General features: G+C 37.9%; 1 protein-coding gene across 1 annotated transcript in view; it reads left to right on the top strand.

Annotated features, from left to right (window-relative positions):
* Nucleotides 1-10,269, top strand: part of TYW5 (tRNA-yW synthesizing protein 5) — a 97,793-nt gene extending 87,524 nt beyond the window's left edge. Inside the window, exons 12-13 of the transcript XR_001882725.1 lie at nucleotides 1,457-1,580; nucleotides 10,166-10,269. The gene's annotated coding sequence lies outside the window, so the exon portion shown is untranslated. The remainder of the gene's footprint in view (nucleotides 1-1,456; nucleotides 1,581-10,165) is intronic.
* The last annotated feature ends 7,521 nt before the right edge of the window (nucleotides 10,270-17,790 follow it).

The raw sequence follows: 17,790 nt of genomic DNA, 5'->3' as shown, positions 1-17,790 counted from the left end.
GAGGGAGGGAGGGAGGGAGGGAGGGAGGAAAGAGTTCTATAAATCAGGTCACATTCCTTGGATTCAAATATTAGTTATTCCCAATGGCAATTACTGTGGTAATTGATTTATAGAGGTATGTTAGAATTTGAATCACCTACATTTATCCCTAGAAATCTAGCGATAGTTTAAAGAAAACTTACATGGTAATTTGCCTGTACTTACGGCACTTGGAGGAACGCTTAAAAAACACTACACATAAACAAAAACAAAGCAGGCACATCACTGTGGAGTTCAAGTTCCTTAGAGTGACAATAACAATTAGTATGAAAAGAGCAGTGTTGGCTCCACTGAGGACTACCATTTCTATAAAAGCAAAGGAGCAATTTAGAGAAAAGCTATCAAAATTAGTCACCATATCAGTGAGCTGACTGTTAAATAATGTCCTGAACTGACTTTGAAATAACACATGAGTATAGCAATGTTACTATGTAGGGCAAATGGTAAAGAAACATCTTCTGAATTCATTTTAACTTACCTTACCTTTTCTTTTTGTCAAGTAAGTCTTTCATTTTTTTTTCATCAAGAAGTCAAGAAAGCACCTGTCCCTCTGTTAATTTTTTTACAGTATTAGATTTATACACCTATTAAAGGATTTCAAAACTGCTTTGTAATTATCGAGAACAGATCTCAAGTTCTCATTTAAAAATAAAGTTAATGTCATGTCCAAAGTCATGGAGAAATTTAGAAGTGGTGTTTAAAATAGAAATTTAGACTACTGACTTGAAATCCCATGCTCTGACCACGAGACCACACGCCTGCCCAAAGATACTTAAAATTTTTACTGAGCTATTCTTCTTTGTAATTAGATGCAGTGATTAGAGTGTCTTTTGCATTACTCTGCATTTTTCTTTTAAGTCAGGGTTGTAAGCCACACAGGGCACTGTCCTTTACAAAACTAAACAAGGGATTTTCAGTTTTGCAATACAATCTCCTGATATTTGTTTATAGGTTTCACACATCAAAAACAATGAAATCTGTAATTTTTCAAATTACAATTCTCATTCTCTAAGTTATGTGCCTATGAGAATTTGCAAATCTTTTGAAGAGAATGTAATCTTTATGCTTACAAAATGTAGGTTTTCATATTTGGGTGCAATTACAAATCAAGGCCTTTTTTCCCCATAATAATCGGTTTCTTAAAGTTGTGGGTTTTCCTCATTTGAAAATAAATTAATGGGAATTTTAAGTTATAATTTATCCAGCTATTCAATCTTTTGAATCTTCAAAATTAGAAACCATTTATATTCTCAGTTCCCAAAGGAGAAATGACAGAAAGTGCTTTATATCAGAGCATGTAAATTACAATTTATTTTTTTGATTGGAGAAATAAAAATAAATAGTTAAAACTAGTTAAATTTAAATTTAAAAAAAGCTTTTATGTGACTGCTCATTGTTTTATGTTTTTTCATTACAGGTATGTACTGTGTGATTTAAATGTTGAGTTTATTTTTATCAAGTACCTATCAAGAAAGAAAGTCAGTTCTGAAACAGCAAAAGCTCAAAGTTCTGCATATGGCTTTCAAAGGAATTTGAATTAGGTATCATTTGATGTTGCAAAAAACAATGATATCTTTTATAGCTCTAAACAGCAGTTTTTAAATTAGAGATTGATCTATAAAGGAGCTAAGTTTGCATAATCATTACTCATTTTAAGATAATATATGATAGCTACTAAATTATACAGTAATTTTGTGGAGAGATTTATACATATTTTCTGATTGCCATCATCACATCATCTAATTATTTAGAAATCTCATTTTCAGAACCTTGGATTTTGGACATAGAGCTTTAAAAAAATTTGTACTTTATTTTGAGATGAAAATGTGGTCATTCACATTTTCCCAGACCTGCCTGGAGCAATCTGCAGGGTGTGAGATTTGGGAGTAGAGGGGAGGTGGAAATAGACACACACAAAACTTGTTAATTCCCATACAAGAAGTGTGTGCTCTAAAAATGACAATTACAATCACAAACCAGTTTATCATTGTTTTGCATATTTATATAATTCACTACTATGGGCTTATTTTGGGGTTTCCCAGAGGGAAACTAAGGTAGAATCAGGAACAACACTGCCCACATACAAAGGGGGGCGGTCTTCCAAGTAGTAAGCCCTTGTCTCTTGATCTCAACTCTAGCAAACACACTGGAAGGCAGGCTCTTTGTCTAATTTGCTCAACACTGTACCTCTAGCATCTAGAGCAAGAAATGAAGGAATGGATGAATTGTAAAGAATAATGACTCCTTTGGATACCTTTTAAATCAAGTTGCCAAGTCAACATTTATATTCATAGATAGACTGAAAGTGATGCCACGGATCAGTGAGTGACGTAGGAAGTCTACACATGGAAGGTATAATACTTGAGAGAACAAAGTCATGGTTGGGGAAATGGATCTCTGACAGTGACCACTTGGCCAATCTGAACTTTTTCAAAATGGACGTAAGTCATGGAAAGAACAGTGCTGTATGCACTTCAAAAACCTCCCCTTGAATGTATGTGTGAAATATGATAGCTGGGCTTTCTTTAAAATTATACTTTGAAGGACAGGGTGGAGAGGACAGGAAAGTAAGATGAATTAGAGACGAAATAAAATTGTCTTTGTGTTAATAATTGTTGAGGTTAGGCATGTGGGATTCACTTTGGTGTTTGAAATTTTCTATAATAAAAAGTCAACAAACATACACATCCCCACTTAAGAGCCTGACATAATAAACATTTACACTGCTTAATGTGTAAATATAGTCTAATCTTAGAAAGCACTTCTTACATAGATTACGAAAATTTTTAAAAAGGTTTTTCTTTGTAACAAAAAAAATTGCTTTCAACTCTAAATGCAACAAATCATGATAGAAATTGGTACTAGGCTGGGTGCTGTGCCTCACGCCTGAAATCCTAGCACTTTGGGAGGCCAAGGTGGGTGCACTGCTTGGAGCCTAGGAGTTCGAGACCAGCCTGGGCAACATGGCAAAAACCTGTTTCTACAAAAAAGACACACACACACACACACACGCACGCACACACACAATTAGCCAGGCATGGTGGCAGGTGCCTGTAGTCCCAGCTACTCAGGAGGCTGAGGTGGGAGGACCTGAGCCAGGAGGTTGAGGCTGCAGTGATCTGTGATCACCACTGTACTCCAGCCTGGGAGACAGAGTGAGATCCTGTCTCAAATAAAACCTCCAAAAACCAAACAAAAAAACAAAAACAAACAAACAAAAAAACCCACAAACAACAACAACAAAAGAAACTGATGTCATTACACATCATTAATATCAGGTTTTTAATGATCTTGGGGGAAACTAAGGAGCTATGCATATTACTTATCTTTTTGCAAAGTCTGCATGATTCTCAGCACATTTTTGTACTCACTTGGACAAGGGCTGAGTAAGTCAAGGAAAATTATTGAAAAGAGACCAAATAACCACCATGTATCCTCAATCATTCACCTGCTACCAACCATCTGCCAAAAAGACTTAAGTGCGGCCCTCTTGTCAGGTGGTAGAATTTATCATTTCATAATGTTTTTATGTGATTCTCATTGCTTGATCACGAGTCAGATTTATTTATCATGTAAAATTAATCTTGGATCCTGGCTTAACAACCTTTTAATGATTTTCTAGTTGTCTTAAAGTCTTGTTCCTTAATGTGGGATTGTGTATTTTCCTGCCTCTTCAGAAAACTCTTTTAGGACTCCTTTAGCTTGGTGATTTGTGACCTCATAAATACTAGTTAAATGAATATTAGATAATTAGTGTAAAATGAGTTGAACTTTGAATTGTCAATTATCTTTAGGCACAGTCATTAGTGAGGTGATGCATTCCAATAAGAGTTGATGAAACAGAGTAAAAGAGGTGATTTTTCTAGTACAAGCCCCACACTTTCCCACTCAAATGATAACTTCAAGATTGATTCATGAATGTTTGGCATGAAAGCCTTAAAAAGATAGCTACATACTACAGGGTCCTAAAGGCCAGGAATTATTTCTCTGTTAGTACCTTTTTCATTTTCTCACGACACCTAATAGTTCTGTAGCATAGCAGGCCTCAATGCCTTTCTCTGTAATAATTACCATCACTACCCCCAGACATTCTGATATGAAAATACACAGTTCTACCTTTAATAGTGTAAATCTGACATTTTTAAAGCTAAGTTGTTATTGAATTAAGAAAATGTAAAATGACATCAGTACTAAGGCCAAAAAAAAGAAAAAAAAAAGCCCTTTAATAGAAAAGGTCAAAATTAAGGGAGCTGTTTACTTTCACTCGGTATTCATACAGTTTATTTTGTAGTCTCCAACGACCCTCCACCCCAAACTATCACTTAATAAAAAGAGGTTTATGAATTCAATCTTGAGAGGAGGAATCTAATTTGACCGTGATCCCAAACTGATGCCAAAAGGAGTTTATGGGTTTCTCTACTATAAGCTATAATTGCAAATAGCATTTCCTTCACTAAAAAACCATTCCACTCTGAAATTGTTTCAAACAAATAATAGTTTCCAGAACATTGGCAAAAGGCATCTTCAAAGGAAACTAACTAAGTTGAAAGAAAGGAAAGGAGGAGAGAGATGGTGGATTGTTTTTTTTTTTTTTTTTTTTTTTGATGGTGGATATTTAAAGGATATGTTTTCAATATTTGGCACAAGATTTTTCTAATTCCTATTTTTAAAGCATTTCTCATTTTAAAATTTAAAGTAGATTAGTAACTTAAATGTGCTTAATTTGTAAATAAGATAAAATAGCAAAATGTGTATAAGATAACTTTAAGAGAAAACAGTAGTATAAAATCCTTTCTCTAAATATTAAAGAGAAACAAAGGTATCAGTAAAAGCCATGAACTACTGAAATATAAGGGTCCATATCATATAATTAATACAAATGTAGTAATGGTATGAAATTTAGTAACCAAAAGTATTTTGACTATTTTATCAGAATATTTGATATGATAACTTTGTAATAACTTTAATTTCAACAAATAAATTATGTGAGTTGCCCCAATCCTGTTTATTATGGTGTATCTATAGGTTAAATTTAAAATCCTAACTAACTTTGAGATTAACTGACTAATCACCTTTGCTACAACTATTGGCTAACATTCAACGTAAGAGAAGTTAGGTTTCCAGTTTTACAAAGTTAGTATAATATTTCAGTAGTTGAGAAGGTAGGGTAGCACATTCAGTGGAAATGTCATCACTTCTTACTCCTCATCACAGCAGGTTCCAAACTTTAATTTTCTCACTCCTTGTAAATACATAACTCTTTTCTTTGCATTGAATATATATACTTTTTTTTTTTTTTTTTTTTTTTTTAGTTCTCACACTAAACTACTTTTGATTCCAGGGATTATTGAACATGAACTTTCATCACCAAAACCATGTTTGACTGAGGTAGCACAAGAGAACACACTGAATTAGTCTCAATATATTGTGAATTTACCTTTGAATTAAGTATATCAAATACAGAAACAGAAACTGGAGACATCTGAATCTTTGAGGTGTCTCAGATGTTGGACTGAAAGTTCATTTATCTTTTAAATGTCCATCCTAATGTGATGTTCAGAGGTTCTTATTCATTTCTAGAAGGAAATAATTAAATACATTTTTTTAAAAGGAGCTGGAAAAGTATTCAGAGAAGCATAAAATCTTCCCAGAAATGACTCTGTGTCAGGACAGGCTCAAACAATAGGCTTAGATGGTAAAGCCAGTTTCTGAAGTGATAGCCCCAAAAAATCCTGCCAAAAGTAAATTGACTAACCAAGCCAGAATAAACCAAACTCAAAACAAAAACAATCAGAAAACAAAGGTAAATGTTTCGGAATTGTTGAAGCTTTGACAGCCATTGGGAATACCCAATAAGACGATGAAGTGAGTCCGATACCATGAAGTGAGACCGAAAGTTATTTCGACTGTGGAACCCTTACCAGGGTAAACATTCTGCAGCCTCTCTTCAGGAAAAGATAAACGATGTATGATTACAGTCTGTAAAATATGTAAGATATAAAAGGTTCAGAGAAGTAGAAGCTGATTTTAGAAAAGTAAGATTCGGTGGATATTCTCTGAAATTTGAAGAAAATATTCACAAGTAAAATGGAAGTCTTTCTGATGTGGCGTATGTTGAAAATAAATGGCATTAAGAAAAGTTCAAAAACTTAAAGGGTCACTAGGAGGGAAAGTTAGAGATGGTTTTGTTAAGTCCTTAAATGTGCAGGGTGACGCTACTCAAATCATTCCCTAGGGCCACTCACAGAAAGATAATATTAAAATTGGGCTAGGCTACTACCCAGCAGAACAATTCACAGAATCTTAAGCTGTTAAGCTGGAAAGGACATTAAAGAACACCTAGTCCAGCCCCTCATTTGACAGATATGGGAACTGAGATGCAGAGGGACTGAGTCATTTGTCTAATGTTATGCACTTGGTGACAGGCTGGAATAGAAATATGGTTTCTTGATCCCTGGTCTGAAGTTTTTTCCGCTATGGAATATTGACTAATCGGGGGCATCTCTATGCTCACTCAAAGCCAAAAACTATGTTATTCATAACGTGGATTGCCTTCTTACAGAGGTACGTGGGTTAAATAGAGTTAAATGCCATTACAACTATTGTGGTTATTTGAGCTTGCTGACTTGATCTACCTGCTGGGGATCTACCTTCAACCACGAAGACCTGCAAAGGAGTCCACTGTCCTGTAATGTAATATTGTTACTTTGGGATCGAAATAATTATGTGAAAGTTCTTGCTAGAAAAGTTCTCTTTTAGACACCCTTGTATTCTTACCATTTCCCTAAGTAATGGTACCTTATCTTGGAGAAGACTGGAGCTTAGATATCCAAATACGCTGGGCTGAACCCAGCTGGCCATTCTTGATGTTTCCATGTGGAGAGATGAGGAGATAATCAGGGAATAGAATCTTCTAGTATATGGCTATGTTTAGTTTATGTCATGGAGAAGAGAAGGAGACTGTCTATCGGGGTGTAAAATAACAAATGAGAATTTTAATCAATTAAACATTTTGCCTATAAAATTGGACCGTTATTATTGATATATCTGTTAATAAAAATGCTTTTTTCCATACAGTAATCCCATGTAGGCTACTCATACAGTCCTTAGCATTTCATGCTCCTGGTATTTCATGATAAATATTTACTTTCAAGTTAGAAAGAAAAAACTCACATATTTAAAAAAAGAGGAAGGTACTTCAAATCTGTTATGTTTTACATCATTTTCTTTCTATTTGATTCTTCTTTTAGGTTTAGAATAGATGTATATTGAGTACATTTTTAGGCCAAATTCCCAAAGGCTAAGTATTGGATCAACATTTTTTGGAGGCTGATGCTAGATACCATCATAGAATGAACTCCTTAGATATAATACGAAATGTGAACTGTAACTGCAATTATGCTTATATAATAAACAACTTAGTAATCAGATTTTAAAAGTTTGACATCATGGTACAGGAAAGAATATTCATATTATTGTCAATCTATATCTCTATTTCTCAATTTAACAGCTTAAAGATTCTTATTTGTTTTCTGTGTAAGCTCACCAGCTTTCACAATCTTCTCTAATTTTGCAACACTGCTTTTCCAATACTTATGGCACATAAGGAAATTTTAATTCTAAGTTATATCCATACATTCAAAATGAATATTCCAATATTAAACAGTACATTAGGATGACCTTTCTTGTTGGCACATCCCTTCTTTGCTGATTGCACATGATAGTAACCTACAAAAGAAACACATGATGATGACAATGACATAGGTTTGTGGCTATTTGACTTTCCAAAGGCCAAAGAGGAAGCTATCGTTGAAACCAAACAGTAAATCTTGGCCAAATATAAAAATTGAAGTCAAGCTTCACTACGTCTCTAATTCAGAGTTTGGTGGAACATTTCAATAAGCATAACTTATTCTTTCTTTATAGTTTATTCTTTTCATCCTTTTCTGAAGATATCACTAGACATTTTAAACTGAAATCCATGAATTCCTCTGAGATCCACAAGATGGTGCTATAAAGTGGCATTTAGAAAATTTTGACAAACCATATGACTTCTAGGAGCAAATACTTATTAGGCACGGTCACATAATTATCATTTAACAATATCAGCTACAGATAAATAGTATTTTAAAAAGGCAATAGTAAACCAAATTTGTTAAATTAAAGGAAGTATACCTTTACTCAATGTTGTTTTAAAATATTCTGTCTCATAAATCATATTTTTGTTGACTCTGTTTTCAACAGAGTGTTTTAAGAATATTTTGTGAGAAGATTAAGAATTGAATTTGGATCTCAACAAGGCTAAATCATATTAAAGAAAGTACTGGACTGATTGGAGACCAATCCCTGCTCTCCACCTGAATTGCTGTAACCAGTCTTCTTTCCATCTCTTCCAGTGGTTCTCAATCAAGGGCAATTTTGCCCTTGGCACGTCTTTGGCAATGTCTGGAGACATTTTTGGCTTTCCCAGCTGCATGGGTGGGGATGGAGGGAGCTGCTACTGGCATCTGGTGGGTAGAGGCCAGGGATGCTGCTAAGGGTCCTACAGTGCACAGGACAGCCCCCCACAACAAAGAATTACATTGTGCAAAATATAACAGTGCCAAGGTTGAGAAACTGACCTATTCATTCACTTCCTTGTTGTTGGTTTGTTTGTTTATTCATTAATTTGTCCTCACATTCATTCACTGACGCATATACTTATCCACCATCAGTCCTTGAATTCATTTCGTCAACACATTTTTACAATGTGCCTACCATGATTCAAGACTGGACTAAGGGCTGTAATGGCTCATGCCTGTAATGGCAGAACTTGGGAGGCAAGGCAAGAGGATTTCTTGAGGCCAGGAATTTGAGATCAGTCTGGGCAACACAGTGAGACCGCATCTCTAACAAAATTTTAAAAATTATCTTGGTGTGGTGGCATAAGACTGTAGTCCCAGCTACTTAGGTGGCTGAGGAGGGAGGATTGGCTTAGCCAAGAAGGGCAAGGCTGCAGTGAGCCATAATCATACCACTGTACTTTATCCTGAGCAGCAGCAACCCTGTATCTAAAAACAAAACAAAAAGGATACAAAGATAAGGACTATCCTGTTTCTATTTAATCTGACAGGAGAGAGAGGTGCTTATGAAATAAACAATAATATGATGTGATCAGTGTTTCATTTCTAAGTGTAAGATGATCTGGGAACAAAGAAATTATTTAATGAATCCTAGGAAAGAGGATAGAATTCAGGAAGTCTTCACAGAGATGGGGGTTGTTTATTGGGTGGGTGGGTGAGGCCATGGAATGAAATTTTGAGCAAAGCACAAGCAAAGTCAGAGCCTTGTAATAGTTTAAATTGTTGGTGAGCAGGTACTGTTAGGGTATGAAATCAGAATGAGGAGGGTTGGGAAAAGGAATGGAGAAAATACTTAAAAAATTGGGCAGGGCCACTCTGGGAAGGGCGCTGGACTTCATCCTCCAGGCATGTAAAGTTTAAAATAGGATCGGGGCAGTGGCTCATGCCTGTAATCCCAGCACTTTGGGAGGCTGAGGACGGTGGATCACTTGAGGCCAGGAATTTGAGACCAGCCTGACCAACATGGCGAAACCCATCTCTACTAAAAATACAAAAATTAGCTGGGCGTGGTGGCGCAAGTCCATAATCCCAGCTACTCAGGAGGCTGAGGCATGACTCTCCCTTGAGCTTGGGAGGCGGCATTTGCAGGGAGGCAAGGCTGCAGTGAGCAGAGAGTCTTCCACTGCACTCCATCCTGGGCAACAAAGCAAGATTCTGTCTCAAAAATAAATAAACAAATAAATAAATAAATAAAATTAAAAAATAAATAGAATAGAAGAGTGATATGAGACATGTAATAATTACCCTCTTTAGGCCTGGGTTTCATACTCTTAATGTGAGAAACATGTCAGGTTTCCTCTAGCTTTAAACCATGTTTTATAATTAGACAGTCAATCCATTAGATATATACTGTATACTATTAGATTTATATTACAACTTTCAACAAAATCACATCTATAAAGAACATTTTTTAATATATAAAAACTGTGTTGTCACAGACATTTACTTTCATTATAATGAGCAAAATATATATTCCTATTAACATATCTGGTGTTTGTTTTAAGGCTGGACATACTTGAGGAGATCAAGTTATTCTGCAGAATACAGTCTTCCAGGCCAGGCACTGTGGCTCACGCCTGTAATCCCAGCACTTTGGGAGACTGAGGCAGGCGGATCATGAGGTCAAGAGATCGAGACCATCCTGACCAACATGGTGAAACTCCATCTCTAATAAAAATACAAAAATTTGCTGGGCGTGGTAGTGAGCACCTGTAGTCCCAGCAACTCTGGAGGCTGAGGCAGGAGAAGCACTTGAACAAGGGAGGTGGAAGTTGCAGTGAGCCAAGATCACGCCACTGCACTCCAGCCTGGTGACAGAGTAAGACTCTGTCTCAAAAAAAAAAAAAAAAAAAAAAAAAAAAAAAAAATACCGTCTTCCAGTTGGTTTATTACTACGTCAATTGAGTTTGACCCAGGAATTAAATTTAAAAATTATTTTTCCCTCCAACTTCTTACTCTTGTACTTTATATCAATAAATTTTAAGACAGGTCTAATTAATACAACTAGTGTAAACTAAGTTTTATAGGTTTGAAAAATTTAATTTCTTCAAAAGTATTAGTGTTTTATCAGAAATAAAACTGTGGAGAGTCCTTTGTGTCTTACATTAACAAATAAAGAAAACCTGATATGAAAAGTTGTGTGGATTTTATTTGAGTAAAATCAGTAGTAATAAAATGAATATTTGATATAATTTGATTCTGATTTACAAAATGTATTTTCATTACATATTTTGATTATATGTTTTATATTTATAATATAAATTTGGCTTTAAAATATGAGTGGCTGAAGCCACTGCTGCAGACAGCTCTGTAGTCATTCAGAACTTAAGGTCACAGAATAGATCAAATGGAGTAACATGAGATATAAGTTAAAAAAAAGAAGGATGAGGGTGCAGAGAACAAAAATGGGCCCCATATCTAATTAAAATACAGAAAACCCAGAAATCTCCTATAAGGAACACATCCATCCTTTTGCTTAAAATAGAAAAATGAAAATACTGATGTTTAAACTCACAGAGGTATTGGGAAGGGCAGGGTTGTATTACAGTCTTCAGAACTGGTTAATGATATAGTAACTGAGCCACTTTCATTCTTGCATGTTGTTTGAACTGTAATTACCTGCCCTATTTGATTGCATCTTTTGGAATCCTCCTTCCTCCTTCCCCCAAATCTTGATCGTTATGGTTTCTATACCACATTTCCTCCAGTATTAATTCAAGTCTTTGATGGAACATTTCAGATTTGAATATTCATATTTATTTCCTCTGCAGAAATTAAGACCCATCCAATAATTTACAAAGTAATGTGGATTTTCCATAGCACTTGCTTTTTTTTTTTTTTTTTTCAGACAGGGTCTCGCTCCTGGGCTCAAACTACCCTCCCACCTCACCTCCTGAGTAGCTGGGGACTACAGGTGAGCACAACCATGCTTGGCTAATTTTGGACTTTTTTTTTTTTTTTTTTTTTTGAGAGACGGGGGTCTCCATATGTTCCCCAGGCTGGTCTTGAACTCCTGCCTTGGCCTTCCAAAGTGCTGGGGTTACAGGCGTGAGTCACCGTGCCCAGCAGTGCTTGCATTTTGAGACCACATAATAGATCTCTTTTCAAGAGAGAGGGTTAATTTTCAAAAGATAAGAACATTGTATGATGTTATAAAAAAGGGGTTCAAGCCCAAGAAAAGTGTTTGAACTAGTTTGTGGTTTTGAAGGGACCTTAGGTTTCAGGCACAGGCTGTGGAAGAAGCAGATAAGGGCAGATGGGGGGTGAAAAGTGCAGGACTGTGGGACACCCAGCTCTCCACCCCAACCCCCTGCTTCCATCAGCCACTCTGCTTTCATCTCTACTGTCTTATTTCAGGTGAGGTGTAATTTTTTTTGAGGCAGGGTCTCGCTCTCCCGGGCTGGAGTGCAGTGGTGTGATCACAGCTCACTGCAACCTCGACCTCCTGTCCTCAAGCCATCCTCCTGCCTCAGCCTCTCCAAAGCACTGAGGTTACAGATGTAAGGCACTGCACCAGGCAGAGGCAGAATTTGAACAAAGGGTTACGAGGAGACGCCAGGTGATCTCTAAGGTCCCTTCTGCCCTGTAGGGGCAGGGAATTTTTGCTTTCAAATCTTTGACATGAGCATTGACCTTTAAGCTAAAAGTGTTGAATAATAACTGAGACACACAGGATAGGATAAAGAAAACATGCAGGCTGGGCATGGTGGCTTATTCCTGTAATCACAGCACTTTGGGAAGCTGAGGCAGGCCGACTCCTTGAGTTCTGGAGTTCAAGTCTAGCCTGGGCATCATAGCAAAACCCCATGTCTACAAAAAAGACAAAAATTAGCAAGGTGTGGGAGCACGTGCCTGTAGCTCCAGCTATTAGCCAGGTGTGATGGCACCTGCTTGTAGCCCCAGCTACTAAGGAGGCCTAAGTGGGAGAATCACCTGAGCCTGGGAAGTAGAGGCTGCAGAGACCCATGGTCAGCCACTGCATTCCGTCCTGGGCAAGAGCGAGAGTCTGTCTCAAAACAAAAATAAAAACAAAAAAACCATGGTTAAAAAAAGGCATCAAAATAAAATTTTTTAAAAAAGAAAAAGCACCAACAAATTAATCTTTACCCCTTCTTCCTAAGAAATTAAATATTTTTTATTTAAATGTAATGAAATGGTACATTCAAAAAAGTTAAATTCCTTCCAACACTGAGCTATATAGTAAAAACCAAACAAACTAGCAGGAAAACCTGAGTTTGAGTGTCCTGTAGAGACACTCAAACTCAGGGCTTGGAGATCTACCCAAGAGCAGGAGAACTGGTTCTCTCCACAAGGGGCTCCTTTTCAAAACAAGGGGTGCCTCTGAACACCCACCTGAATTAGGACGTGGCAAACATGACACGCAGGCTTTCGTTCTGGGTCTCTGATTTCTGTGCATATAGGACCTTCCCCTCTTGGTGTCAGTAAGAGTTGCCATTCATTTGCATATACATAGGGACATTAAACAACAACAGCCCTACAAAAGTGTGGAGAGCATGACTGGCCACCGCTGGACTGACACAAGATGTTGGCAGTTACCATTCAAAGGTTGGCATTTTTAAGTAAATATTTATAGACAAAACTTCATAAAACAACAAAAATTCATGTTACTTAGGGGAAAATGTGTCTAAGCATTCCCAGCATTGTTTGAATATAATGATACATTTTGTGAATTTTAGTAGCTTTAGAAATAATCTTAAGGTCATCCCAAAAGTTAAAACAAATTTTCAGCAGAAATTCAAAGTCTATTTTAGGAATTGTTTTTCATCTGCAATATAACTAATAGTTATGAAAAAACAGCATTGGAGAGAGGCTCTTGGAAACACTTCATTCCATCTGCATTATGCCCAGGTCCCTGGGCATAAAGGAAAGCACAACTGAATGACCACATGGAAGGTATAAAAAAGCAAATAATGAATTAAGGGGCAGGTGGATCATAGGCTTTTAACTTTTGGCTAGTTACATGAGATATTCCAGCTGTGAATGCATAGCAAGTGATTCCATTTTAAGCTAATAACTATGCTTACATTTTAGCCTGTTGGTCTTTCTTGAAAGAGACATTGGCAGACTAAGGAGAAAGAACCCAATCCATACTGTGTAAAGGGAAAGTGATTTCAAAAATATTAAGGTGAAAAATAAATTGTTAATTTTCAAAATTCTATGGTTCCCTGCACCCCTCCTTCCTCCAGACAAAAATGGCTAGTGATCATTTTATGTAATTAATACACAGGTGTGTGGGGAGTGGAGGTGTTTCTGTTAGTTGTTGTCACTTTTTTCTGGACATCAAGCTCCTTTTCTTCACTTAAATTAATAGCACAGCTTCTGTCACTCCAAACTAATAATGGTAGCAGTGAAACCTATTTGCTATTTTAAAAGAATGACTAGTAGAACACATATTTCATAATATCACATGATAAAACAATTTAAAATATACAAGTAATTAAAAACACTACTGTCCTACAGTGACAACTAAGGTCACTTTTAAAATCTCTTATTTATCAGACTACATTTATACAAAAGAAGAAATAAATTTTTTTTGTGTTCCATGAGGGAAGAAAATAGAAAGAAGTCTGACATAGTGCAAAGAAAAAAATTGCAATAAGAATTAGACTTCTGTCTTTCTAAGGATAATTCTCTACTCATGGTTTCCTAAACACAAACAAATGCTACACCAAAAAAAGAAAAAAAAAACCAACAGAATATAGATAGTATTAATTAGGATGTCCTTTAAAAACATTTCAAAATTCCACAGCACAACAGGAAACCTAATTTTCATACTCTGAAATGTATTAGGTAAGTAGAGTGGATTCTTTTCCTTGTTCCAATAAGGTTTTGCCACCTTCTTTTTTTCTTTCTTTCTTTCTTTTTTTTTTTGAGACAGAGTCTTGCTCTGTCCCCCAGGCTGGAGTGCAGTGGCTCGATCTTGGCTCACTGCAACCTCCGCCTCCCAGGTTCAAGTGATTCTCGTGCCTCAGCCTCCTGAGTAGCTGGAATCACACGCATGCACCACCACACCTGGCCAAGTTTTGTATTTTTAGTAGAGACAGGGTTTCACCATGGTGGCCAGGCTTGTCTCAAACTCCTGACCTCAACTGATCTGCCTGCCTCGGCCTCCTTAAAGTGCTGGGATTACAGATGTGAGCCACTGCGCCTGGTTTGCCTTCTTTTGAAATAAATTGGATGTCTTCTATCTATGGAAGTCTAGAAACTCTTGAACAGAGTATGAATTATATGTCTCCACTGGCCTGGAAATTTCTACCCTTGACATTGTTGGTTTTGTTGCCCATGTCGGGGGCCAGAAGAGAGGATGCAGGCAGGGCAGAGTGGCACGGTTTCCTCTCAGGCCTACAATCAGAAACAGGTTGGCGCAAGGGAACAATCCCAGGGCCAGGATCAGGGTGAGGTCAGTGAGGCTGAGTCGAGAGGCAAGTGCAGGGTCCGATCCTGTCTTTACTTAAGATTTTGATACTTTGTTCATCACATTTCTTTTCTGCATTAATTTTTATTTTTAAAAATGTTGCATCCCTGAGTTTTTTGGCACCTACTTACATTTGTGCCCAAGGTGAATGCCTCATTGACCTCACCCTTGTCCTGGCCCTGCTCAACCAGTACCTGGGCTGTGGGCTCAGGTAGATCCGTGAGGCCACAGCAAGCACAGCCTCTCCCTTTTACCCTCTTCAGCTCAGATGGCTCAGGAAAGTCTTCTACAAGAGCTAAGTTCTCCCTGCTTGCAAAAATGAAAACAAAGGGTAAAGAAAAGTGTCCTCTTTGTCTGACAGGAAGCCAATGGGAGTGTTACAGAACAGCAGTTGTAGATAGAACTGACCGGTGGGAGTTTCAGTTTGTCTCTATTCCAGCGTTTATATCTTTCTGGACAGGAACAAAAGAACTAATGCCCACAAGGTGAATTTAGCAGAAGAATCAAGGAGTCAGAATAATACATTTATTCAAAAAGTAGGAAGACTCCCTCCAAAGAATGCTAAGTTAAATAAAAATGAGAGACTTGAGATGCACACACAAATGTCACATAAAGCTCTTTTATGTAGCAAAATGGGCAGGATTACATGCGGTACACCTAAAGTAACTGATGGTAACTTTCCATTCTTGAAGAGAACAAAATAATACTTTCAATCGTATCGCTAAACTTCTCATGAGACAGGTTGGTATGTGTCTCCTTGTATTTTCCAAAAATACATACTTACCGTCCTCAGGCAGGCGCCAGATGCTGCCCCCGACAAAGAACACTGGGGCCCTGCCTTCTCTCCATTTGTGTTTGAAGCGAGTAGAGTGGAGAAAGGGATGCTTTCAGAAATGTTATCTTACTTAATGTCCCCATAGCCTGTAGCTCTGTAAGGAACAGTCTCACGGGGAGAGAGAGAGGATTAGGAGCCATGGGGGAAAAAGCTTTCCTTCTGGCAGTTTCTACAGCTAGAACCATGAAGCCCCTAGGTGTCATACTGTTTTCTCTGGAGGAATATAAGACTAGATGTAATATTATTACACCGTCTCATTTAGCAAGTAGTATCATCATCCGATTGTTTGGAAAGGTGAAATACAGGGGATTCTGGTTCTTTGCCCTATCATGGAAGGAACATTTGACACCACAGTACTTTTTTTGGAAAACGGAAGCTAAAGCTAGAGGCCAAAAAAGCTCTCAAAAGGGAAGATGAAGAAAGTTAGGAATATTGGTCTGGTTAAAAAGCTCTCAAAATTATCTAGTGAATGCTGACATTAGATAGGTCTTGGTCTTTAGGTAATAACACGGATATGTATCTACTTTATGCATTTTTATGCAGATTTAGTAGGAAAAAAACCTAAATATATATTTAATTCCATAGGATCCCAGTGCATTTTGAGGATTTAAACAGATAAGCCAACCTCAAAGGGACTGATTCTTGCAACTAAAACACAGACACCTCTGGGGTGAAATGTGGCAACAGTTTGACAGGCATAGCAGTAGCTTAGGCCAGAAAGGATTTATCCAATTAAAATTATGGGATGAATTTTGGCTGGCAGAATGTAATTACCAGCCTTGGAATGGATCCAGGATCCTGAGGTTAACACCCCTCCTCTTGCCAACAACCCTCCTACCTGCCAACACTCCGAGATGGAGAAGGCTGGATCTGACATAATCGCACATAATACTGTTGTGACATCTAAGTACAATGATGATGATGTGAGAAGCATCATGAACCTGATTTTTTTTAACACTCATTATGTTACTTATTTTTATGCCACATTAGGCTAGAAACCAAATGTCCACATAAATGTTAATTTCCTCAAATCTGTGTTTAAAAATTATAATTAGAAAATAAAAAATAGATTTAAAAATTAATTTATTCCGTCAAAGTAGTTATTTAGTGATTATTTCACTACAGGAACAAAATTGGATCAAAATGGTGACATTTAATCCTTGCTACACGAAAAAAAAAAAAAGCAGGTCCTGATTTTTTGGAAGCGAAATGTGTTTTCAAGGTTGAGTGGCCTAGAAAAAAAGGAAATGCGGAAGCCTGTTTCATATTCGTTGTAACTTTGACTAAATGGGTATGCACAAGGACTGCTTTTGTCCTGGGGTGGGTCCAGTTCACAGTCACGGAGGACACTAATCCTTCAGGAGGGGATTTACCAGAAGGGTGTGTGTGAGTGCGTGTGTCCCTTGCAAGGAAACCAGAGAAGAGCCCCCTGCTGGTGCATGATCAATAGGCAAAGACCTGATCATTAGATTCCAATGCCCCTTTAAAGTCATTAATTGACTAGAGAATTGCAGAGGGTTTGGCGATACAGAAGAGCAGACGAAGAGGCAACACTGAGAAGAAACTGAAGCGTTCAGGGACGCCAGGCACGTGGTGCCAGGTCAGGGAGGGAGAGGCAGAGCCAGCCCCGGCGGTGTGCGGCTGGGGTGGGGCGCGCTCCGGGCGCCCGGGAGGCGGAGTCGGCGGCGGAGGCTGCGCGCGGGCCACGCGCTGCGGCGACTCGGGCTAGGCAGCCGCGTTGCCCCACTGCCCTTCGGTGCGCGCAGGTCCGCTCCCCTTCCAAATACTGCGGAGCGGGAGGCGCGGCCGCTAGTTCGAGAGCTCGGCCGGGGAAGCGCGGCCGCCGGCCGCCCCTCGCT

Source organism: Rhinopithecus bieti, unplaced genomic scaffold (assembly GCF_001698545.2).
Source record: "Rhinopithecus bieti isolate Rb0 unplaced genomic scaffold, ASM169854v2 scaffold_48089, whole genome shotgun sequence".
Taxonomy (NCBI): Eukaryota; Metazoa; Chordata; class Mammalia; order Primates; family Cercopithecidae; genus Rhinopithecus; species Rhinopithecus bieti.
Note: the sequence above shows the minus strand (reverse complement) of the source record. Positions and strands in the feature narration are given on the sequence as shown.